We start from the raw sequence: 22,555 nt of genomic DNA, 5'->3' as shown, positions 1-22,555 counted from the left end.
ACAATTTGCTTCAACCTGTCCTGTGATTATGTTTGGGAGAAAGGAATGAGAGACTGGACCTGTGATAGCCTGAACCTATAACACTTATAATTATAATTGCTCCTCGGCTTTTGTTACGCATGACAGGCATTTCCTTTTGACCAGAATTCATTTGAACACACAGTCTGAGGTGAGAGCCACAACAGTTTGAAATACCTCAGCAGTTCCATGTCACTTGATGGCAGCAGAATGGTAAACATATGAACAGGTGTGCAAAGGAGGAGGAGATGGCTGAGGTTGTCACGAAGACATTCATGCCAGCTTATAAACTATTGTCTCAAGTTAATGACTAAGCCGCTTTTTATATTCTCCATCACTTCCCACGTCAGCAAAGTGAGTCCAGGAGGAAAAGGTGGACACACAGACAGATGTATAAATATGGAAAATTGTGCAGATAGGTAAGTTATTTTTGCAAGATTCTCTCTGTCTGGTCAGCAGTTATGTGTAGGCAGCTGTTCCCTGCTGTTGAGCTGTGTCTTCCTGTTCAGATGTAAAAACTTTTCTAGGCCATGTCCCCTGAAATGGAGATTTTTCTGTCTTATGAAACGGACCAAAAATTCCCACCAGATAGAGATTATTTTTACAGCCACCTTTTCTGCCATCTTAAGTACTTTCTCTCCACTCTCTCTTATCTGTTTGCAGATCTTCAAGCATTTTAATGCCTTTGGCCTGGGCACAAAGCTCTCTAGTAAACACGCTCCCTGCTCTGACTTCCTTGCCAAACACTATTCTAATAATACCATCCCAGCTCCAACATTCCTGTCATCAGAGGATACCCGAGTGTTCAGATATTTCTGTGTACTGGAACTGCTTCTATGATCACTGAAACAGGACCCTAGAACAGCCCTCAACAGGAAGTGAGCTAGGATGGAATGTAGGACAAAACAGCCACCTGTGCAGTAAGGAAGAGGAAAAGTTTGCTGTCTCCATAGCAATTTATCAGAGCCCTACAAGGAGTGATTTTCAGGGCCTCAACTTCAGGAAGGAAGGAAAGAAAGAAGCCAGGCAAGGGAATTCAATATGCTGCAAGCTGCTAGGCACTTAGTACTATCCGGGGATGTTGAGCCAAATAACAATCCTCAGGCCAGCATTATACCGTAATTCCATATTAAGATGGAAGGCTGGGCTACAAGATCTACTTATAAAAGTAAAGTAGGGGTGGGGAGCTGGATCTGGCCAGCAAGCCAGATAGTTATCTCCCCCATCCCTTGTGGGCCAAGTCTGACAGGTGGGGAGGGTCACCCACCCATCTTTGACCTGATAACTAATGATCTAGCTCACCCAAAAGGGACCTCTTTGGTTTTTTGCCCACACAGGTATGGTGGAGTACATCGCAAAGAATTTCACTAGACCCTTGCAATGCTCTGTGCAATACCCAACCATCAGTTGACAGTTGGGGCTTGTGGAGCACTGTTAACAGGGCTTGTGGAGCACTGCCATTCAGCTGAAGTGCCTACAAAGTCCCTTTTGGCTAAGCTAGATCATTAATAGTCCCACATCTGCTGTCACATATGACATCAGGTGTAGGACAGATGGGCTTGGCTTGGTTTAGCAGAAATGACCTTGTGAGTCAAATGGGCATCCTCTACCTGAAGTAGAGCAAAGGTGCCTCCATATGGTCACTATTTGGGGGGAATGCATTTAAAGTGGATTAAAGGGCTCTGTCATCCTGGTGCAACTAATTCACTTTTTAAAAAAGAACCTGACTTTTTGCAGTTTGGAAAGTGATGAGAAATGCGTTGAAAAGTGTGGGATGAACAAATGGCTAAAGGAAGACATGTGAACATGCACGCCGCCCCAAGCAAAAATGAATTATATAATTTCGCCTAAGAAAATGGATCAGTAAATGCACCTGATGTAGAATTCGGCAGCTAGATTGTTGACCAACGCAAGAAGGTCTGAACATATAACACCAATTCTGGCACAACTGCACTGGCTTCCAATTATCTCTGGACTTAATTAAAGGTGCTGGCTTAACCTATAAAGCCTTATGTGGCTCACAGTCCCAAAACCTTGGAAACTTCATCTCTTCTCATGAAGCAGCCCAGACCCTGTATTCATCATCCCAGGGAGGCCCTTCTTTGTCTGCCCCTTCCAAGTGGTTGCTCCCCGCTTATGTGAATATCATGGGAAACTATTGGACGGTGGAAAAATCACTTTCCCATGTAGAGAAAGTTTTGAATTAGTTTTAAAAGATTTTAATTTTTTGCAGGAAGTATAGAACATGTGAGAGGATGAATACATGAACATTCCAATTCTCAAGCAGGAGCCAGGAACACATACCTTGAACATTTCTCCGATGAAAATAGGGACATCCCATTCCATAATAATTTTACTATTGATACCCCACACATCTTATTGGTTTGCCCCAGCACTCTGGGCAGCTTCCAACATATATAAAAACATAACAAAACATTAAACACTTTAAAAAAAAACTTTCCTATACAGGATTGCCTTCAGATGGCTTGGGGGTTGGATAACTCCATACCCTCCAACATTTCTCCAATGAAAATAGGGACATCCTAAGGAAAATCAGGACATTCCGGGATCAAATCAGAAACCAGGACAGGGATGTCCCTGGAAAATAGGGACACTTGGAGGGTCTGAGGCAGTAGGTTTGGAGGAAACTGGATGCCTTGAGAGAGGCATTATTTACTTTGTCCCATTGTTACCTATGGTCAATCAGGTTTTTGAAAGAATATAAAACCCTGCAAAACCTTTTTACCAGAAGTAAAAATGGGATGAACATTAGTCCCTCTCTTACTTTCGCTTCTTTGAGAAACCTATCCAGTAGTAAGAAAAGTTTCTCAAGAATCCAAAACGTCAGTTCAAGAACTGAGCCACACCCACTTAAGGCATAACCCCTTGCAACTTAACCCAGGAGTGTTATCTGGGTTTTTATGCCTGGTCTAGCCTCTCCTCTAACCCCACCCATGTATATCCATGTGCAGGCATTGATAGTAGCACTTCGTGACTTGCTGTTGTCACAGGCAATGTACAGAAGTATAATTAATGTGTATTGGGAATGCTTCCTGCACCATTAAATTAAACTAATTAACTAGTGCTAATTAAATGGGGTATTTTTTAAAAAAATGTTCCACTAAGTACACAGATCTCCATTCAGGATCCAGTGTCTCTTGGCTCCTTTTGCTGGGTGAGCAAATGGAGCCATGAGGTACTAGATCCCAAGTGAATAACTTTGTATTCAAAACTGCCCCCTTTTCCTCCTTGCATCAATGGTGTCTCCAACATCCATATACTTCACTTTATTTTATTTTAGGGGTGGCAGTGGAATCTTTACTGTTTATCATCATGGAAGGTAGAGGGTACAAAGGCAGGGGAGCTAGGCACCACAGGGCCAGTGGTGGGAAGAATCCAAGAGTGCCCAGGACTAGCAAGGAAGGAACTCTTCCTGATCCAGATTTACTAGAATTGAGACTTGAGAACACAAAATCAAAATACAATCTTCAGAAGATTCTGTCCTGGAATCCAGCAAAGTTCTTTATTCCCTGTCAGGTCAGACCAGGGTTTCATAGCTCTTTAAGTTTAAAGAAACAGCATGCAAATGATTTTCCCATCTAAATTTATGAATTTCCAATATGTAATTCAGTCTGCTGGGTTCTCACAATCCATTGTTTCCCTTAAGAAAATTCAAATCAAATGATCTTTTGGAGAAAAGCAGCCTCTACCTATTCTCTTTTGGACATCTTTCTCAGTACTTTTGGGTGGTGCACATGTTCTTGGCAGGCCCCAACCCATACTTTCAGTGGAATGCATCTATGCTACATCACCGACATGCAGGATCTGTGCAAGGCAGCTGTTTCACTCCCATTACACACTGGGCACACAGTGAGGCAGACCGGCATCAGTACTCCCACCCTACGGATTCCAACTATACAATGCTCTACTTTTTACTACCAGTCTCCTTTGAAGGCAGCCTGTCTGCAACTTCTCTTTTTTCCGAACCATATTTTCATTACCAAACCAGAGGTGAATCATGCCAGCCATTTGCCTTCAAAGGCAGCTTTGTTGTCAAAAATGAACAATGATATCCACACTTTCCAATGCATTTAAAGAGGAAAACTCTAGCCAAGATCACCTAGTCTATCATGCTCCTGTTCCTTTCAAGCGTGTCAGGATTTTAAGTGTTGGACACCACGCTGAACGCATCAAATACCGCTGCCTAAAGCGAAGTACGGTAATTCCAAGGTACATGCAAGGCCGATAACATTTACTGAAGAAGATAAGTGTTACATCACTCCAATCAGCTGCTGTTGGTGGACTACAGTCGCACAAGCACACAAAATGAACTACACAGAAAGGCTGCTTACCTCAAGCTCTCTTTCAGCCCAGAATTAGTTAAAGAAGTTTGTGGTATGCCTCTTGCAAACAATTCCCAGCTCCAAAGGCAGCAACAATGAATGACAACTGTCAAGTCTCTCTCCCTCTCTTTCTCTGTCACTCCAGGCTGGCACGATAGAGAGGGTGGGGGAAGTATGTGCATGCCAGTGCAGGTCATTTGAAAGATATAGATAGCAAGTGTGTGCACATATATCTAAAATTGTCTGCAAGCAGCTGTTAGTTCAGAACAGCTCTAAGAGGATCAGGTTTTCTCCTGCAGCCCCAGCATGTATCTGTGGAGTATGAGCAGCAACAAAGACACTGTTAGTTTATACAGCATCTTTCAGCGTGTGAAGTCTTGTACAACTGCCATGTCTATCCTGAAAATAATCCATTGAGGTGGGTTAGACTGCAACACAGCAACTTGCCCAAGGCAAGCTTAGTGACTCAGTGGTAATTTGCACTTTGATCTCCTTACACTCAAATTCCAACTCTCCACCCACTTCACCAAATTTGAGTTAAGAAGCGTAGCAACAACAGGAAGAATAGGTTGCCAGAAACATCATAATAAGGATGGTCTGCCATTTTGGAGATAAAGCTTGAGATAAATAAAACTGAATGGAAACACATTAAAGAGTGGGTATTGCTAACATGATGCTTCCATCATCCATAACTATTCTAATATGAGGCTGGTGGAAGTTGGAGTCCAACACATCTGGAGGGTTACAGGTTCCTCACCCCTGGGTTCAACTTTTGGAAAGAAAGAACCAGAAATATAGAAGCCAAAGTTGGGAAGAAGGGCAGTGGAGTCTCAGGAGTGTTAGTCCAACATTTTAATCTATTCAGCAAAGAAGTTGCCTATTCCCTCCCTTCAGACTACTGTATCTATTAAATAGATTCTAATTCACGGGAGAGGGAAATTCTGCAGTTCCTCTTCTGCGTTGTGTTTGTAGCTCCTGCCAAGGGTTCTTGCAGCCAGTGGTTACTGTTACCCTAGTATTCACTTTACTACTGCCGTATGAGAAAAGTTCAAGGCTATGTTTGTAGCAAATTTTGTTAAAGAAAGCCAGCTTTTCACCACCACTCTCAGCTGTCGGGGGGGGGCCCAGATGCCAATGTAACACCTTTTTTGTTATCTGTGCCATAATTACAGCACGCAAAATGTCTGCACAATACCAGACTGTAAACTGGGAAAATGCACACCATGCCAAGACAATTAGATGGGCGAGACAGGCACAGGGGACTCCAAAATGTGGACAGAAGTGACTCACTTTGCCCATCCTGAATAGCATGCCCCCAGTCTGAATAGGGGCCCTACATGTGCAAATCTCCCTAGCTGAGATTCCTTGAGCTAAGTGAGGTGGAGGAAAACATGCCTATTTCACAAAATGTGGAAGAAACATATTTCCAGGAAATTAATTGCCTTTTCTGTAGAAGAGACCTCATTTCCTGCCAGGTGATGTAAATCACTCCAACGGATTATACCAGTTACGGCTGCTTGGGGACAGAGCCTAAACCAAATAACTTCCATCTGCCTGCTGAATGGGTAGAAAGCATGAAGCACCACATTGCAGAACTCTGGCAAATATAATCCCTCTTATGTACATGCAAATAGCAGCAGCCTTCACACATTGTTCCATTCATGGCAACATGTTCATGGGTTAATTCCATGTCAAGTACCGCAGGCATCATTTTCTGAACTGCACTGAACAAATTTTCATACAAAATTTAAGTGGTAGCTATGTCAGCTATTTCAGAGCAGTTAATGAGAACAAAAGCCAAGGTTTTCATTCACTCTGCTTGAAGAAGTGGGAATGCACATCATTTTCCATCGCAGGCTGACTGGGAGGCGCTACATCCTATGCATAAGAATGTGGAAGGCTGCTTTCTCTTCTCGGCCACAATCCTGCACACAGTTACCAACAAGCTAACCCTACTGATTTCCAATGAAACTTGTGCATTGGTATCAGTTGAGCAGCATTATTACTTTGCTTTTATATAATCACATTAATGCCAGGAAAACACCAGGCAAGTACAAACATTTTTGTGCCCTATTTCTGTTTTGACAGATATTCAATAAAACTTGTGAACTGCTTTGGGCTCAACATCCCTGGAGCATAAGAGCTCACAGTTGATATTTTAAACAGTTGTCAGCCACTCTTGGACATTAAACTCCCTCCACACCTCCTGACAACTCTCAGCACAATCACATTAGCATGAAGGCTTTTCCATGTTGGCACGTGAAGCCTCTCTCCTAGCTCAATGCTTTTCTGAATGCAGACAGATACCATTAAGCACTCTACAATTTGTGCTGGCTCATCTAAAATCCGTGTTCAAATTTATTCCGCTTTCAATAACAATAAAAAAACATTATTCTGCTAAGCTGCACATTGCAGTTTTACAATTGTCAGCCCTTAATGAAGATTGAGCAAAACAAAACAAACAGCCAAAAATGCTTAAGTCCCTAGAAAGACTGGTATGTATTAATTTTGAATCTTAAAAAAAGGCAGCAGAGTATACTACGTGGACAGTACGATCAGCCTCCCTTTATTTAAATATATCTGTTGTTTTCTCTTCCTCCCTTCAAAAATGAATATATTTAATGAACCAGTGCTGGAACATCATGTGGAGCCAAGGCAACAGTACATAGCTTCCAGTGGGAGAGACCCAGAACCAGCACTTCCTTCCCAGATCCTGTGCAGCACAGGTGTAGCATTCAAAAGCTGAAGTGCAACAGTGGAAAAGGCAACAATAATGTCCCTTTACATGGCACCCTGTGAACTTTTTTGATCCACGAAAGCCATTTCTCAAGTTAATGGAATAATTCAGCCACAAGACCAGCAGTAACAGCAGCATAAATCACCAAGGCTGCTATGCAGCTACATCTTAAGCCAATCCCATAGCATCATCAAGGACAGTAACTGTTTATGAGGTTAATGAAATGTAACAAAGGCTGGAGATAGAGAATAGTTTTATTAGAGAGCTGAAGGCATTCTGAAAGAAGGGTCATTGCTTCTGGTGAAGATGCTAATTTTACTTTTTGCTTCTTGTAAATAGGTTTTGCATTGTTTTTGTAAGCATTCCAGAAGTTACAGGGAACAAAATAAATGCATTTCGATCCCCACACTGGACGAACATTGCAGGGGGATTGGACTAGATGACCCTTGTGGTTTCTTTCAACTCTACAATTCTGTGAATCTATGTACCAAGGAAAATGATGTCTCTCTCAACCACTTCCAGCTGTTTAAAAACACTGTATTTTTAAAGTTGGAGATAGCTATAGCTTGTAAGCCACATAGTACTTTGAAAAAATTCCAATAAATTTCAATAAGCCATAAATTAGGTGTCAGCAACCTTTTTGGACTAGTGGGCACATTTCAAATTTTGAGAGAGTGCTAGGGCACTATTCACAAGATGACTGCCATGTGGGGTGTATGTGTGTGTAGCATAACACAAAATGGCTGCCAAGGGAAGCGTGACAGAACACAAAATTAGAGAGACAACCATGTGCTTACCATGGGAAGTCAGCTATGTCCCACTGGTCTTTTGAAGACTCTCTCTCTCTCTCTCTCTCTCTCTCTCACACACACACACACACACAGAGAGAGAGAGAGAGAGAGAGAGAGAGATTGTTGCTGTCAAAGAATGACAGGGAGCATTCCCAATTCCAGGAAATTCAGTGGTACCTCGGGTTAAGAACTTAATTCGTTCTGGAGGTCCATTCTTAACCTGAAACTGTTCTTAACCTGAGGTACCACTTTAGCTAATGGGGCCTCCTGCTGCCACTGTGCTGCCGCATGATTTCTGTTCTCATTCTGAAGCAAAGTTCTTAACCCAAGGTACTATTTCTGGGTTAGCGGAGTCTGTAACCTGAAGCGTCTGTAACCCGAGGTACCACTGTACATACAAAGTAGCACACCACTCTCATTTTACAGAAATTGTTTAGAAATTATAGCATAATTCAGAAGGTATCTGCACATTTTGTCCTGCAAGGAGGGCTGGAGACTTCTGCCCTGAGGAAGCTCTGCTTTGCACCTTCAGTTTTGCCAGTTTGGAACATGCGAACAGCAAAACCCTTCCCTTACAGGGTTGTTGAAAGTTGGCACAAGAAAAAGCCTATAAAGCACTTTTTGCATACTTAAATATTAATTAACAAGAATGTGAATGTGAAAATACCATGAGTAGTTTTAGAAGACTGCATTTTTCATTTGTGTACGTAATTCCAGGAATTAAGAACCACTGGCTGGCAGCAGGTTAGACAAATTTATTTTCAACATAAAATATTAATTATCAGTAATACAGGTTAATTCAAACAAGGAGATGTTTGCCATAGTCATTCCACCATTTCAAGGGTTGAGCAGTCCAAGCGGGGTTTAAAGATAAGAAGGGGCAGCAGAAGTAACCCATCAAAAGTGAGCACCTGAATCAGCATATGCACATGTTATGCAAATCTGTCTTCTTTAGTTGTCATTTTCATGAACTGTAAATGGCTACACGATATAGGATTGCATGGCAAATCATGAACTGATACCTTCCCTTAAAAGGTTATACACAGCAAAATTCCACAGCCTTGGCATGCTGAAAACTGAGATTAAATGCTTATGATCAGATGAAGTATTTTTATTTCTGTCACAATCTTGAGTTTGTGGTTATCATTGGTTGTGCTTTATTTTATTTTGTTTCACTGGGCTGCTGCCAAGCAAATTCCAACAGGATCCAAGTACTGTTGGCACTTTGGCTAAGACTTGGCATGGTATGCACTAGCTTTGATTGGATCCCCAAATTAACAGGGCCAATACAAGAACACTGTGGCACCTCAAGATGGACTAAACTCTTCCTTCTTCAAATATTTTTGAAGGGGTTTAGTCAATGGCACAGATTAGTAGTAGTGACAGATTATTGTCAATTCCAGACTGCCTGTTTATTTAGCATCAAATCCTGATTTGTGCATTTGTGGGGCTCTTCTATGACATCAGTTATTTTCCCCCAGCATTCATTCTGATTTGTTTGCAGGGAGGTTAAATGACAACACACCTAGCATGTGTTATTCCATATTTTCCAGTGCAGTTTCCCATCACTTTCCTTATTGCAAAGAGTTGTGTGTGTGTGTGTGTGTGTGTGTGTACAGGTTTATTGTGCAAGGATGCCAAATCAACTTTAATTATGCAACCCAAATATGTTGGTATGTACCGTAATTGAATTCCACCCAAAATAGCGACAGCCTGGAGCCAGGAAAGAGCAAGCTTGATACACAGAGGAAAGCAAGATTGGAAGTAAACGTGTCAGTATTGTAATAGAGCAGGCATAAGCAAACTCAGCCCTCCAGATGTTTTGGGACTACAACTCCCATCGTCCCTGACCACTGGTCCTGTTAGCTAGGGATGATGGGAGTTGTAGTCCCAAAACATCTGGAGGGCTGAGTTTGCCTGTGCCTGTAATAGAAAAACACACAAATGACAAAGAGTATGGAGAGTAAGCTTCCTGAGGATGAATCAATACCTGTTGTAGGACTGCTGATGTAGGGCTGGTCACTAGAAAAGCCTGAACTGTCTAAAATAATTTTATCAAATACTTATATTTTGTATAAAAAGGTAAAGGGACCCCTGACCATTAGGTCCAGTCATGACCGACTCTGGGGTTGCGGCGCTCATCTCACTTTATTGGCCGAAAGAGCCGGTGTATAGCTTCCAGGTCATGTGGCCAGCATGACTAAGCTGCTTCTGGCAAACCAGAGCAGCGCACGGAAACGCCGTTTACCTCCCCACCGGAGCGGTACCTATTTATCTACTTGCACTTTGACGTGCTTTCGAACAGCTAGGTTGGCAGGAGCAGGGACTGAGCAACGGGAGCTCATCCCGTCGCAGGGATTCGAACCGCCTACCTGCTGATTGGCAAGTCCTAGGCTCTGTGGTTTAACCCACAGTGCCACCCGCATCCCTATATTTTATATACCGTAAGCAGAGGCAAAAATCTGCAAAGTTAATGTCTAAATTTTGTTAGTCTTACTTTTGGTTCAACGTGGGTAGGACTCATCCTATTCTCCTTGCCCAAGGAAAAAAAGGCAAGAGCAGCTTCTCCTCAGTTGTTTTTCAATGGGGAGGGGATTGTGCCTTTATTTGAGTAATAAGATTGAATGAGAGATGCCAAGGGGATAGGTTGCAGCTGTGCTATATATGCATACCATCTCCTTGAATAGAATCCAATTTCAGAGCCTACCTCTTTCCTTGGGTTAGAGAAAGCCTTTTACAGACCTGTGTTTTATAGTCTTACTAGGGACTTGTACTGTAACTCTTTTTAATAAACCTGCATGAAGCTTTTTCTGAAACACACCAAGGTGGTTCGTACGTCAAGATAAACCATGGTTTATTGCAATTGGAATGAGCTGCAGCAAGACTCAGGTTTGTACTTTCCCCCTTCCATCTCCTCTGTGGCTTTCAGTTTTGGTTAACCGCAGTGCAGCATTGCATCCAAACTGTAATCTGCAGTTAATCTTAATCAGGCATAGGCAAACTCGGCCCTCCAGATGTTTTTGGCCTACGACTCCCATGATCCCTAGCTAACAGGACCAGTGGTCAGGGATGATGGGAATTGTGCTCCCAAAACATCTGGAGGGCTGAGTTTGCCTATGCCTGATCTTAATTATGGTTTGTTGCAACAAACAGCTCCATTATTCATAGTTTGAAGTTGAAGGCTTGCTACAAACAAATGATAGTTAAGATTAAACACAATTTCGTTTCGGATGAAATGACAAGCTATGGTGAATCTAAAGCAAGCAAAAGCTTCCTGAATCCTCCTTACATCTGTGCTAGAGAAGGAAAACTACAGTAGAGTGCAAGACCAAGGCTTGCTGTGGGTTATTCCCATCATGATACAAAATGGTTTGTGGTGATCCCAAACTGGCCCACAAAGGGTTTGTGTTTTTTTAAAAACTGCACATTCAATTTTGATGGAAATCATTAGATAGCTCATACTGGTGAGAGAATTGGAACCAAACTACGTAGAGAAGAGAAGACATCATTTGTGCAATTAGTAATAATGTGAATGGTGTTTTAAAGTGAATAGCTGATGTGAGGGCACAATATGGATTGAGCACCTAGCACGGGGAATAGTGGGTCTCGCTTTGCTACACCCCACCCCCAGCTGAGATCCTGATCTAGCGCTGGCTCCCTGTATCTGCTATTTTCATTGGTGGGATCTTCCATTTGCATAATAGCTGTTATTCTGATGCACCCAATGCACACCCCCTGTGATAACGACTACAACATAGGGACTATGAAGAGTAAATAGCTAAAGCTACCCATATGCCAGGGGTTTCCTGTCACTTGTTATTTATTTTTAAGTCCTTCACTCAGTTGCTAATTGCATGAATGGTGTCTCATTTAGTTTGGCCCTTAAGTAGCTCTCTGCTGCAAAACTATGCAAGTCAAACAGGCCTGTTCCTCTCTCCACTTTGCTTTTCAAACCAATTCTGTTCAATTAAGGATTCTCTTTGAAAATGTTTTTCCTATTATTAGTATACTTCTCATAGAGCTTGACAGGGACTGAGAGGAGTGAGTTTCTTTGTACCTGACAGTTCTCTGAGAATCTTCAATGCAGCATTTCCATTTAATATAGCTTGGGTTTCCCACAGAGCAAAAAAGGAAAACATTCTTTAGCACAAGAAAAATGGGATGGTCTAAAATGTAGCACCCTGCTTGTGGTTAACGCTTAGCTGGAATGAAATATTCAACGCAGCAATAGAGAAATTAAAATAATAATTTATTTGTCAGACAAATAAATGAGAGGCACAGTGGTATATGGTTACCAAGCTCTGGCCTGCCTTCCTGCCCTTATGGCCAGCACTTATATTCCCTCAGCTCAGCCCCCTTGCTCCTCCTTTGGCTGCCTCTGTCCAATCAGCCTGGTTAAAATTCCTATTGGCTGTTTGCTAGAACCAATCATAAAAGATACACCCATTTCCTATTACCTTTTATGGGAGACAAAGAGCTATATTTCCTTCTATTTATAATTGGCAAATAAATAGCCATTAACCTCTACAAGGCACCTTAATTACCAAATAACCTTTTGCCCTAGACTAGGCGCCTTAACTAACATTTCATCTTTTGCCCTATTGCCCTATTCACTCCAAAACAGATGGTGGCTAATTTTATCTAAACAGATCTTTTGTTCATCTTCCCACACATTATCAATGAAATATCTCCTTCTTTGGAGGTCATTAAACAGAGGCTTGACAACCATATGTCAGGAGTGCTCTTGATGGCGTCTCTCTGTCTGGCAGGGGTCCGGACTCAATGGCCCTCATGGTCTATTCCAACTTCTTCTATGATTCTATGATTCTATGATTTCTTACTTTCTAAATCCTTTGCATAATTACATTTAAGCCAATATTTCATACATATAACATATATAGATTTTTAGAAGCAAAGATCTTGTTTAAGTAAAAAGGAACTTAGTAAAAGCTAAGTTCTATAAGTTTTCTAAATTCTCTGAAGCTTCAAAGCAGTTTCAGAGAGAGAGAGAGAGACCTCTTCCCTTGGCCAGCTGCTGTTTGTATTAGCTCTTGCCCTTTTAACCTTAGGAAGATGTGGCTCAAGTTTAATGGGAGGCATCATAATTAATTACTATTTTTGCAACCTTGATTGTATTCTATAATTTGTATGGTCAGTGTGACCTTTTGTTCCCAGGCTTTAATTTCCTTTTACAACCCTGAGACACTGCTATAAATCAGGGGGCCCTTGATCAAGAAGATAAACAGCTGCCAGAGTATGGTTTCTGCCTGGCATGAGAGATACAAACATTTACAAATATATATTTCTTTAAGGTCATTTTTAGAATACAGGAATCTGATCAAAATATAAGCCTTGATTAAAAATGCAGGCTATGATCAGATGCCTCATTCCCCCCTTTCAAGCTCAAGGACCTTCCCAAGTGTCCTTGATAGCTTGATCTTCATCATATTCCTGAGGTAAAGCTCTGTATAGGGCCATGATATGAGGTAGAGTTTCATTTGAAATCATCTTGCTAATTGTACTTCTAAAACATGAAATGATACATGGCACCATACACAAAACCATTACTACTACCGTCAAGAAAAACAAGCAAGACAATAGTATCCCTTTGAGTCCTGCGACATTTGGTAACCAGTTGGTGAGCCATCCCATATCCCATCCTTCCCATGTTTGTACTGGGACATGTGCTATATTCTCCATCTTTGTGGCCAACACACGGATTGCCTCACCATTATCAGAAATGTTAAAGCAACAGGCATTCCCTGTCAAGTTCAAGACTCCACATAGGCCTCCCTGCCTGGCAAGTACATAATCCATTCCCATTTTCAGCTGCAAAATGGCGGCTCTACTTTCATCCAACTGTTGTGCAATAAGTCTCAAACTCTGGGCCGTTGCATTGGTTACAAGTTCCACTACTGCTTGCAATCGAATTATTCTGTTTAGATTATAAATAGGATCTCGAGCCCCTTGTATGAGCTCATCAGGATTCCAGGAGGCAGGTTCATAATAGGCTATAATGCGCTCTGGTGGCCAATCATCAGTATCGCTCCAACTTTGGGTACTTCCTCCTGCTATATGAGAAATATCAGCGTTTCTTCGTGTACGCTTGGCTGAACTAGTGGGCATAATCCACATTGGTGGTAATACCCATCCCAGGAAACAAGTCCCACTCCATTTGGAAGGGAGTTTCTTGTATGCCCATTCTCCACATATCCACCACAACCATCGGGTCTGAGGTTTTTGGTACGTGGAGTGCATAAGGCGAAATATCAAAAGGGGTACAGAGTTCACAGTGCAGTAAGTTAGATTGCCTTTTTCTGTCACAGTTATGTTCCACACCATTTTCCATGCATGAATAAAAGGAGGTGCACAGGGCAAGGTATTCCGAGTTCGATAGGTAGTACCGTTTGCCCAGGTTTGACTATTCTTAATATAATCCCAAGTATAGTGGCAATGAGAAGAGCCTATCATGGTAGAATCAGCTGCCTCTGATGATTTATGTACACAGATTTCCCCTTGTACAGGTATAACTCGTATTGGTTTAGTTGAGTTCCATCCGGGGAAATTCTGTACTTCTGTTTGGTGTGGCATTTCGCTTACCATACCAATGGCATTTAATGGTATTGGTAATAAGGGCATACCTCCCTCTGAATCATCTGGCCCAAGAGAGCAAACAAGGCAATTGGTCCTATTTGTAACATTGGCTACCATCTCAGCTAAGCCTACCCACATATTGTGGTCATGGCGGAATCCATATTTAGCAAATTTGCTCAAATTCAAGGACCCTTCCCCTTCCCAAGGGATCAGGATTAATAATAAAATCATGTTGATGTCTAGTATATGCATTCCTTCCACAAAAGATTACCTTATTGTGATAACAAAAAAATATTAGTCCCAATATAATTCCCCCAGTGACAGAAATGGGGAACCACCAAGACCAAAACATATGTCCCAAGGATCCCCAATGAGTAATATCTCTGATAATTGTTCCACAGGGGGGGCAGTCAATCAATTGTATAAGAGAATCTTCCCGTTTACAATCGCTGGTTCAGACGCTCCTCAAGCTTCAGGCGTGCGCAGGTCAGCCAGCTTCCAGGTTGTGGCTGCAGCAGGCCTGTCGTCTAATGTTGCCCGTGACCTAGCCCGTTCCCCGTAGGGCTAGATACAGGGGTTTTTGGAGAGAGTCAGTTTTAAAGGATTAGAGGGGTCACCTTTGCACGTCCAACTGCCTTCGGACTTCTTCAAACGGGAGTGATGAATCCAGGGGGTCACCTCAGCTACCTTCACCGCTGTTGGAGTAGAGAGCAAGATGGTGTAAGGTCCACGCCACTTAGGTGCAAGTGGATCGCGTTTCCACTCTTTCACCCATACGCTATCGCCAGCCTGGAACTGATGAATCGGCTCGGCAATGCTGCACGGCGTGCGCTCGAGGGCCCACCTGTTAAGAGAAACAAAAACACGGGAGAGAGATTGCACTTGTCCCTGTGTCACATAGTCTCCTATTTGTTTGAGGTCAGCTGGAATATCCTGAACAAAGGAGGGCGGCCTCCCATACAGGAGCTCAAAAGGTGACAACTTAAGTCTTTTTGTGGGTGCGCACCGAACACGAAACAGTGTTATGGGTAACACATCTACCCATCCCAATCCTGTTTCCTGGGTTAATTTTGCCAATTGGGTTTTCAGAGTCCGATTCATTCTTTCAGTTTTCCCTGAACTCTGAGGCCTATATGCTGCATGCAGTCTCCACTTCACTTGTAGGACTCGACATACTTCTTGTACTACTTGATCAATGAACGCTGGCCCATTATCACTTCCAATGCATCTAGGTAATCCAAACCTTGGGATCAATTCAGTGAGGAGTCTCTTAGTTACCTCTCGTGCCTTTTCAGTTCTGGTGGGAAAAGCTTCAACCCATCCGGTAAGAGTATCTACAAACACAAGGAGATACTTGAATCCCTTAGAAGGGACCAGCTCTGTGAAGTCCACAATTAGGCTTTCCATGGGGACGTATCCCACATGTTGGATTCCAGGAGGTTGTACCGGTCCCTGCCTGGGATTGTTTTTAGCACAAAGAACACATTTCTGGGAAATGCAAGTTGCTAATTGTGATAGGTTAATAATATACAACTTCCGACTGAGACTCTCTCTGGTTGCAGTACCGCCAAGGTGAGTAGATTCATGATAATTTCTTACAATTGTACCTGCTAGGTGATGAGGTACATAAATCCTATTGTCTGGCAGGATCATCCAACCGTCCTTCACAATCGCCCCTTCCTGTTCAGCCCACTTCCTCTCTTCTGGGGTATAGTGAGGTTTAACTTCTTCTGGAACTACCTCTGGTATGAGGGCTGCTATAAATCCTCCCACAGGCTTTTGGGCTGCCTCTCGGGCTGCTTTGTCAGCAGCATGATTTCCTCTGGTTATTGGATCCCTTCCACGTCCATGACCTTTGCAGTGCATTACAGCAATCTGTTCTGGAGCCCATACTGCTTCCAACAGGATTTCTACTTCAGGTCCATATTTCAAGGCCTTCCCGTGGGCTCCTATTAGACCTCTTTCTTTCCATAGAGCTCCATGTGCATGCAGGGTTAAGAAGGCATATTTAGAATCAGTATAGATGTTTGCCTTACATCCGGCTGCCAATTGCAGAGCTCTAGTTAAACCTATAAGTTCAGCCTTTTGTGCTGAGGTGCCAGCAGGCAAAGCTTCAGCTTCCACAACTTCCTCATTGGTGACCACAGCATATCCTGCTCGTCTGGCACCCTCATGCAGGTAACTGCTACCATCAGTATAATATACAACATCTGGATTTTTCAATGGTTCATCTTTCAGATCGGGTCTACTGGAATAAACTTCATCCATTATTTGGAGACAATCATGTGATTCTTCATCATCTACCTCTGGTAGGGGCAGCAAAGTTGCTGGATTGAGCATATTCACTACTCGTAGATGAATCCTGGGATTTTCACACAATAGGCCTTGGTATCTAGCCATCCTTGGGTTTGTTAGCCAATAACTACCCTTATATTCCATAAGTGTCAGAACAGCATGAGGTACATTCACATACATCGTCTGGCCAAAGGTAAATTTATCAGCTTCTTTGACAAGGCTTGCAGTGGCCGCTACTGCCCTTAGGCATGGAGGCCATCCTTTTGCTACTGAGTCCAATTGTTTTGACAAATAAGCTACTGGACGGTTCCAACTTCCTAATCTCTGGGTCAGGACTGCCGCTGCAATCCCATTCTGTTCATGTACATACAGCTGAAAGGGTTTTTCCGAATTAGGCAGTCCAAGGGCTGGGGCCTCCATAAGTCGTTGTTTGATAGCTAAAAAGGCTTGTTGCTGCTCAGGTCCCCATACGAATGGGTCCTTTTCTGCACCTCGAGTGCTTTCATGTAAGGGCTTGGCCAGACTGCTGAAATCAGGTATCCATAGTCTACAAAACCCTGCTGTTCCCAGGAATCCTCTGAGTTGTTTCCTTGTGGTAGGTTCCTTAATAAGGCAAATAGCTTCTTTCCTCTCTGGTCTCAATGCTCGTTGTTGGTGTGAGATGTCAAAGCCCAAATATTTGACCTTTTCTAAACATAACTGTGCCTTTTTCTGGGAAACTCGGTAGCCAGCTTCCCAGAGCAAGTGGAGCAGTTCCTCTGTCCCTTCTTTACAGGTATCAAAATCCTTTGCCGCTAGTATAAGGTCATCTACATATTGCAGAACCACCTTTTCTCCAGGTATTGAGGGGTAACTTGTTAAATCTTTCGCCAAGGCAGTACCAAATAAAGTTGGGGAATTTTTGAATCCCTGGGGCAATCTTGTCCAGGTTAGCTGGCCTTTTGTTCCTGTCAAAGGGTCTTCCCACTGGAAGGCAAATATAGGTTGGCTCTGTGGTGCCAGCCGGCAACAGAAGAATGCATCTTTCAAGTCCAATACAGTAAAAAATGTTGCTTCTGGTGGGATCAAACTCAGCAGGGTATATGGGTTTGGTACATTTGGGTGCAAGGTCTCGATAGCCTGGTTTACGAGCCTCAAGTCCTGTACTGGCCTGTATTCATCTGTCCCAGGTTTCCGAACAGGCAAAAGGGGTGTGTTCCATTCTGATTGGCAGGGCTTAAGCAGACCATATTTTAATAGGCGGTCCAAATGTTTCTGGATGCCCTCTGCTGCTCGCCGGGGTAAAGGATATTGTTTTACAGATACAGGGGTAGCCATAGGTTTTAGGGTTACTACAATTGGAGCTATATTCTTAGCCATTCCTGGTGGGCTATTTTCGGCCCATACTCCTGGTGGCACCTGTAAGGTTTGGAGGAGCTTGTTTAATTCTGTATCCAATGTGGGTTGGACTTGCAGGGCTGACATTAGGCGCCATGATTGTTCCTTAGGTACTGAGAGGGTAATTATTCCTGCTGCCTTTGATGGCAGTTTCATTTCTGGACCTTGAGGAGTGAAGGTGATTTGGGCCTGCAATTTGGACAGCATATCTCTACCTAAGAGAGGTATTGGACACTCAGGTATATACAAAAACTGATGGGTTAAACGATGTCCCCCAATCTGGCATTCCAAAGGTTGGAGGAAAGACCTCTTAGCTGACTGACCAGTGGCACTTTTAATGACTACACTTTTGGATGCCTTTTTCTGCAATAGTTCTGGGAGTACTGAGTATTCAGCCCCAGTATCAATCATAAAGTCTATTAAATGGCTCCCTAATTGAATCGTGACCGTGGGCTCCTGGAAGCCTAACTTTATGGAGTCCGGTCGTTCCTAGTCTTGGGTAAAATCCTCCTCTGCCAGTCCAATGAAATTGTCTCTACTCTGTCCTTGTCCAGGTCTCTGATATCTTCCATTTCGGATCATTCCCCGTCCCCGTCCCTGGTTTCTTGGGCCGGAGCCTGGGCCTGGACCTGGGCGTACTTCTTCCAACCTCAGGGGTTCAGGACACTCCCGCTTCCAATGACCCTCCTTCTTGCAATTCGCACATTGATTCCTTCCCAGTGGTGGATTCCTTCCCCGCCCTCTCCCTCCATTTAAGGGGCGGTAGTCTTGCTTCACTGCTGTGGCTAGCATCACCATCTTTTCCTTCTGCCACTTCTTCTTCTCTTGTTTCTCAGCCTCATCCCTATTCCGATAAACTCGGCGTGCAATGGCCATAATTTGGCTCATCAGCATCCCTTCCCATCCTTCTGATTTCTGAATTTTCTTACGAATATCAGAAGCACACTGGGCCACAAATGTAGCAGTAATCATTCTGCTGTTTTCAGGGGCTTCAGGGTCAAAAGGAGTCCATATACGATAGGCTTCCTGCAGCCTCTCTAAAAAGTCTCCCGGACTCTCATTTGGTTTCTGTTCTACTTCTGAGACTTTAGACATATTAGTGGGCTTCTGGCATGCCCTGCGGATACCTTGCACAAGCGTCTGGCGGTAGGTGGTAAGCCTGGCCAGGTGAATTGCATTGTTTGGATCCCAATTAGGATCTTCCAAAGGAAAGTTATCCTGGAGATGACGGTCAATATTAAAAATATTTCCCACTCTGGCCTGCTCACGCAAATATATCTGTGCCTTTTCAATTATGTCTCTTCTTTCCTCAGTGGTGAACAGAGTATTCAGGAGTTGGCGGCAATCTGTCCAAGTAGGACTATGAGTATTTACTATTGAAGTCACCAAGTCCATCATAGCCTGAGGTTTTTCTGCGAAAGATGGGGTGTGTGTTTTCCAATTCATCAGATCCGTAGTTGTGAATGGAATATACTGGAGGGTCGAAGTTCGAGGTGGCCGTGGTCCGGGTTGCCCGTTAACCAGCACAGGCTCCTCAAGTGCATCAAATACTCTTCTAAGAGGGGCTACTACGTGACCTTTCTCTTCGCTTTGCTCTAGGGGCCTCAAATCATAGGGGATGGTATCTGTCCCAAGGCGTTCTTTTAGCAGCTTTATACGCCTTGCTGTATTGCTTGCTGACCGATCAAGGTCTTCCTGTAACTTCTGTAATAGTTCTCTAGGATTTGGATGTACAGGGGTTTGGGGTGGGCAATTGGTTGTTCCACTAAAGGAGACTGTAGATGGAGTTCTACTGGGACTCACAGGTGGAATAACCACTTCTGCTTGGGCTTTATTATAGGACTCCAAGGCCTCCTGAAGATATTTATCATAATCTATCAAGGAATCAAGTTCTGTGACTCCACCCCCATTATTCGTTCCACTTTCTTGCCTTGGGGTTACAACTGGTGGAGTATTTGGATTAGGCTCCCTTCGATGTGGAGCATAGGGTGGAGGTGGAAGCACCTCTTCCTCTGGTCCCTCAAAAATGGGTTTGAGTTTATTTGGCAAGATTCCTTTCCTAGCTTCGGCTTTTACAGCCAATAATTTGCATCGTTGGACTTTGCATTCCCTTATCCATGGAGGATTTTTATTTAATGTGCTCAGCCAAGAATCTATATATGAAAATTGTTCTGGGCATCCTCCCGTTTCTTTGGCGATGTTAGTCCAAAGTTTGCTTACTAAATTTATATCAAAGGTTCCCTGAGATGGCCATTCAGTATTTTGTTTCGGCCACTCTAATTCACATAACGTTCTCAAGCGCTCTGGCGTCATTTTGACTCCATATGCCCCTGAGAAGGCTTTCTTAAAATTATTTAACATACATTCAAGAGGTGTATTTTCCCCCTTTGAACCTCCAACTCCCATTGTATGGCCCTGTGAAGTATCCACTCAGTCACTTACACACTCGCTTCGTGGGGTTCCTTGCCCAGTGAAGTCGCCTTACTGGGAACCGAAGTACTACCCACTCCACACTCAGGTTGTACTTTCTCACACATACAATGCGCTGGATACTTCACCACACTCTACCTCCCAACCTTTCCCTTTTCCCTACACCAGATCACCATCTGATGTACCCAGCCATGTAGCGTACTCAGTTTCCCCCTTACTGAGACGCAGAAGTTTGATCAAGACTTCTCTTCCTCCCAATTAATTGGAGGGCCAAAACCCCTTTGTGCACTTACCCTTAGCGGATCCCTCTTTATTTCTCTGGTTCCCCCCGGTCCGTCGCCGTCGGTGAGCAGGGTATCAGACAGACGAGACTTCTGCGTTCCCCTGGAAAAAATGTTCCAGTGCGCGCTGGGTAAGCAGTTAGTGGTCCTCCCTCTTGTACCCTGCCCAGTAAGGCGAAGGGGCTGCGTTCCAGCAGACCACTTATCCGAGTCACAGAGGCACCATAAAATGTAGCACCCTGCTTGTGGTTAACGCTTAGCTGGAATGAAATATTCAACGCAGCAATAGAGAAATTAAAATAATAATTTATTTGTCAGACAAATAAATGAGAGGCACAGTGGTATATGGTTACCAAGCTCTGGCCTGCCTTCCTGCCCTTATGGCCAGCACTTATATTCCCTCAGCTCAGCCCCCTTGCTCCTCCTTTGGCTGCCTCTGTCCAATCAGCCTGGTTAAAATTCCTATTGGCTGTTTGCTAGAACCAATCATAAAAGATACACCCATTTCCTATTACCTTTTATGGGAGACAAAGAGCTATATTTCCTTCTATTTATAATTGGCAAATAAATAGCCATTAACCTCTACAAGGCACCTTAATTACCAAATAACCTTTTGCCCTAGACTAGGCGCCTTAACTAACATTTCATCTTTTGCCCTATTGCCCTATTCACTCCAAAACAGATGGTGGCTAATTTTATCTAAACAGATCTTTTGTTCATCTTCCCACACATTATCAATGAAATATCTCCTTCTTTGGAGGTCATTAAACAGAGGCTTGACAACCATATGTCAGGAGTGCTCTTGATGGCGTCTCTCTGTCTGGCAGGGGTCCGGACTCAATGGCCCTCATGGTCTATTCCAACTTCTTCTATGATTCTATGATTCTATGATTTCTTACTTTCTAAATCCTTTGCATAATTACATTTAAGCCAATATTTCATACATATAACATATATAGATTTTTAGAAGCAAAGATCTTGTTTAAGTAAAAAGGAACTTAGTAAAAGCTAAGTTCTATAAGTTTTCTAAATTCTCTGAAGCTTCAAAGCAGTTTCAGAGAGAGAGAGAGAGACCTCTTCCCTTGGCCAGCTGCTGTTTGTATTAGCTCTTGCCCTTTTAACCTTAGGAAGATGTGGCTCAAGTTTAATGGGAGGCATCATAATTAATTACTATTTTTGCAACCTTGATTGTATTCTATAATTTGTATGGTCAGTGTGACCTTTTGTTCCCAGGCTTTAATTTCCTTTTACAACCCTGAGACACTGCTATAAATCAGGGGGCCCTTGATCAAGAAGATAAACAGCTGCCAGAGTATGGTTTCTGCCTGGCATGAGAGATACAAACATTTACAAATATATATTTCTTTAAGGTCATTTTTAGAATACAGGAATCTGATCAAAATATAAGCCTTGATTAAAAATGCAGGCTATGATCAGATGCCTCAAAACAATAAAATAGACAAAAAGTATTGGGACATGGAGTAAAATTCTTCTCATGCAACTCCTTCAACTCATTAGATTTAATTTATGATCAAAATAAAATTAAAACAGGGATTTTAAATGCAACATTATTATGACAACACACATATTGTAATTTACTAGTTGCTTTCATTATGTATAAAGATTAAAATGCCCAGTTTTTAATTTATGGAACAGTACAACACTGTAAGATAAACTGCAATTTATCTT

At 42.9% G+C, this 22,555-nt stretch overlaps 1 protein-coding gene across 7 annotated transcripts in view; it reads right to left on the bottom strand.

Moving 5' to 3' along the window:
* SPTB (spectrin beta, erythrocytic) overlaps positions 1-22,555 on the bottom strand; it is a 108,899-nt gene that overhangs the window by 67,560 nt on the left and 18,784 nt on the right. Inside the window, exon 1 of one of the 7 annotated variants that reach the window (XM_053400320.1) lies at positions 4,371-4,443. The exons of the other annotated variants lie outside the window; for them this stretch is intronic. The gene's annotated coding sequence lies outside the window, so the exon portion shown is untranslated. Of the gene's footprint in view, positions 1-4,370; positions 4,444-22,555 lie in introns of those variants that run through there. 7 annotated transcript variants of the gene reach the window in all.

Source organism: Podarcis raffonei, chromosome 1, assembly GCF_027172205.1.
Source record: "Podarcis raffonei isolate rPodRaf1 chromosome 1, rPodRaf1.pri, whole genome shotgun sequence".
Lineage (NCBI taxonomy): Eukaryota > Metazoa > Chordata > Lepidosauria > Squamata > Lacertidae > Podarcis > Podarcis raffonei.
This window is presented reverse-complemented; position numbering and strand designations above follow the sequence as displayed.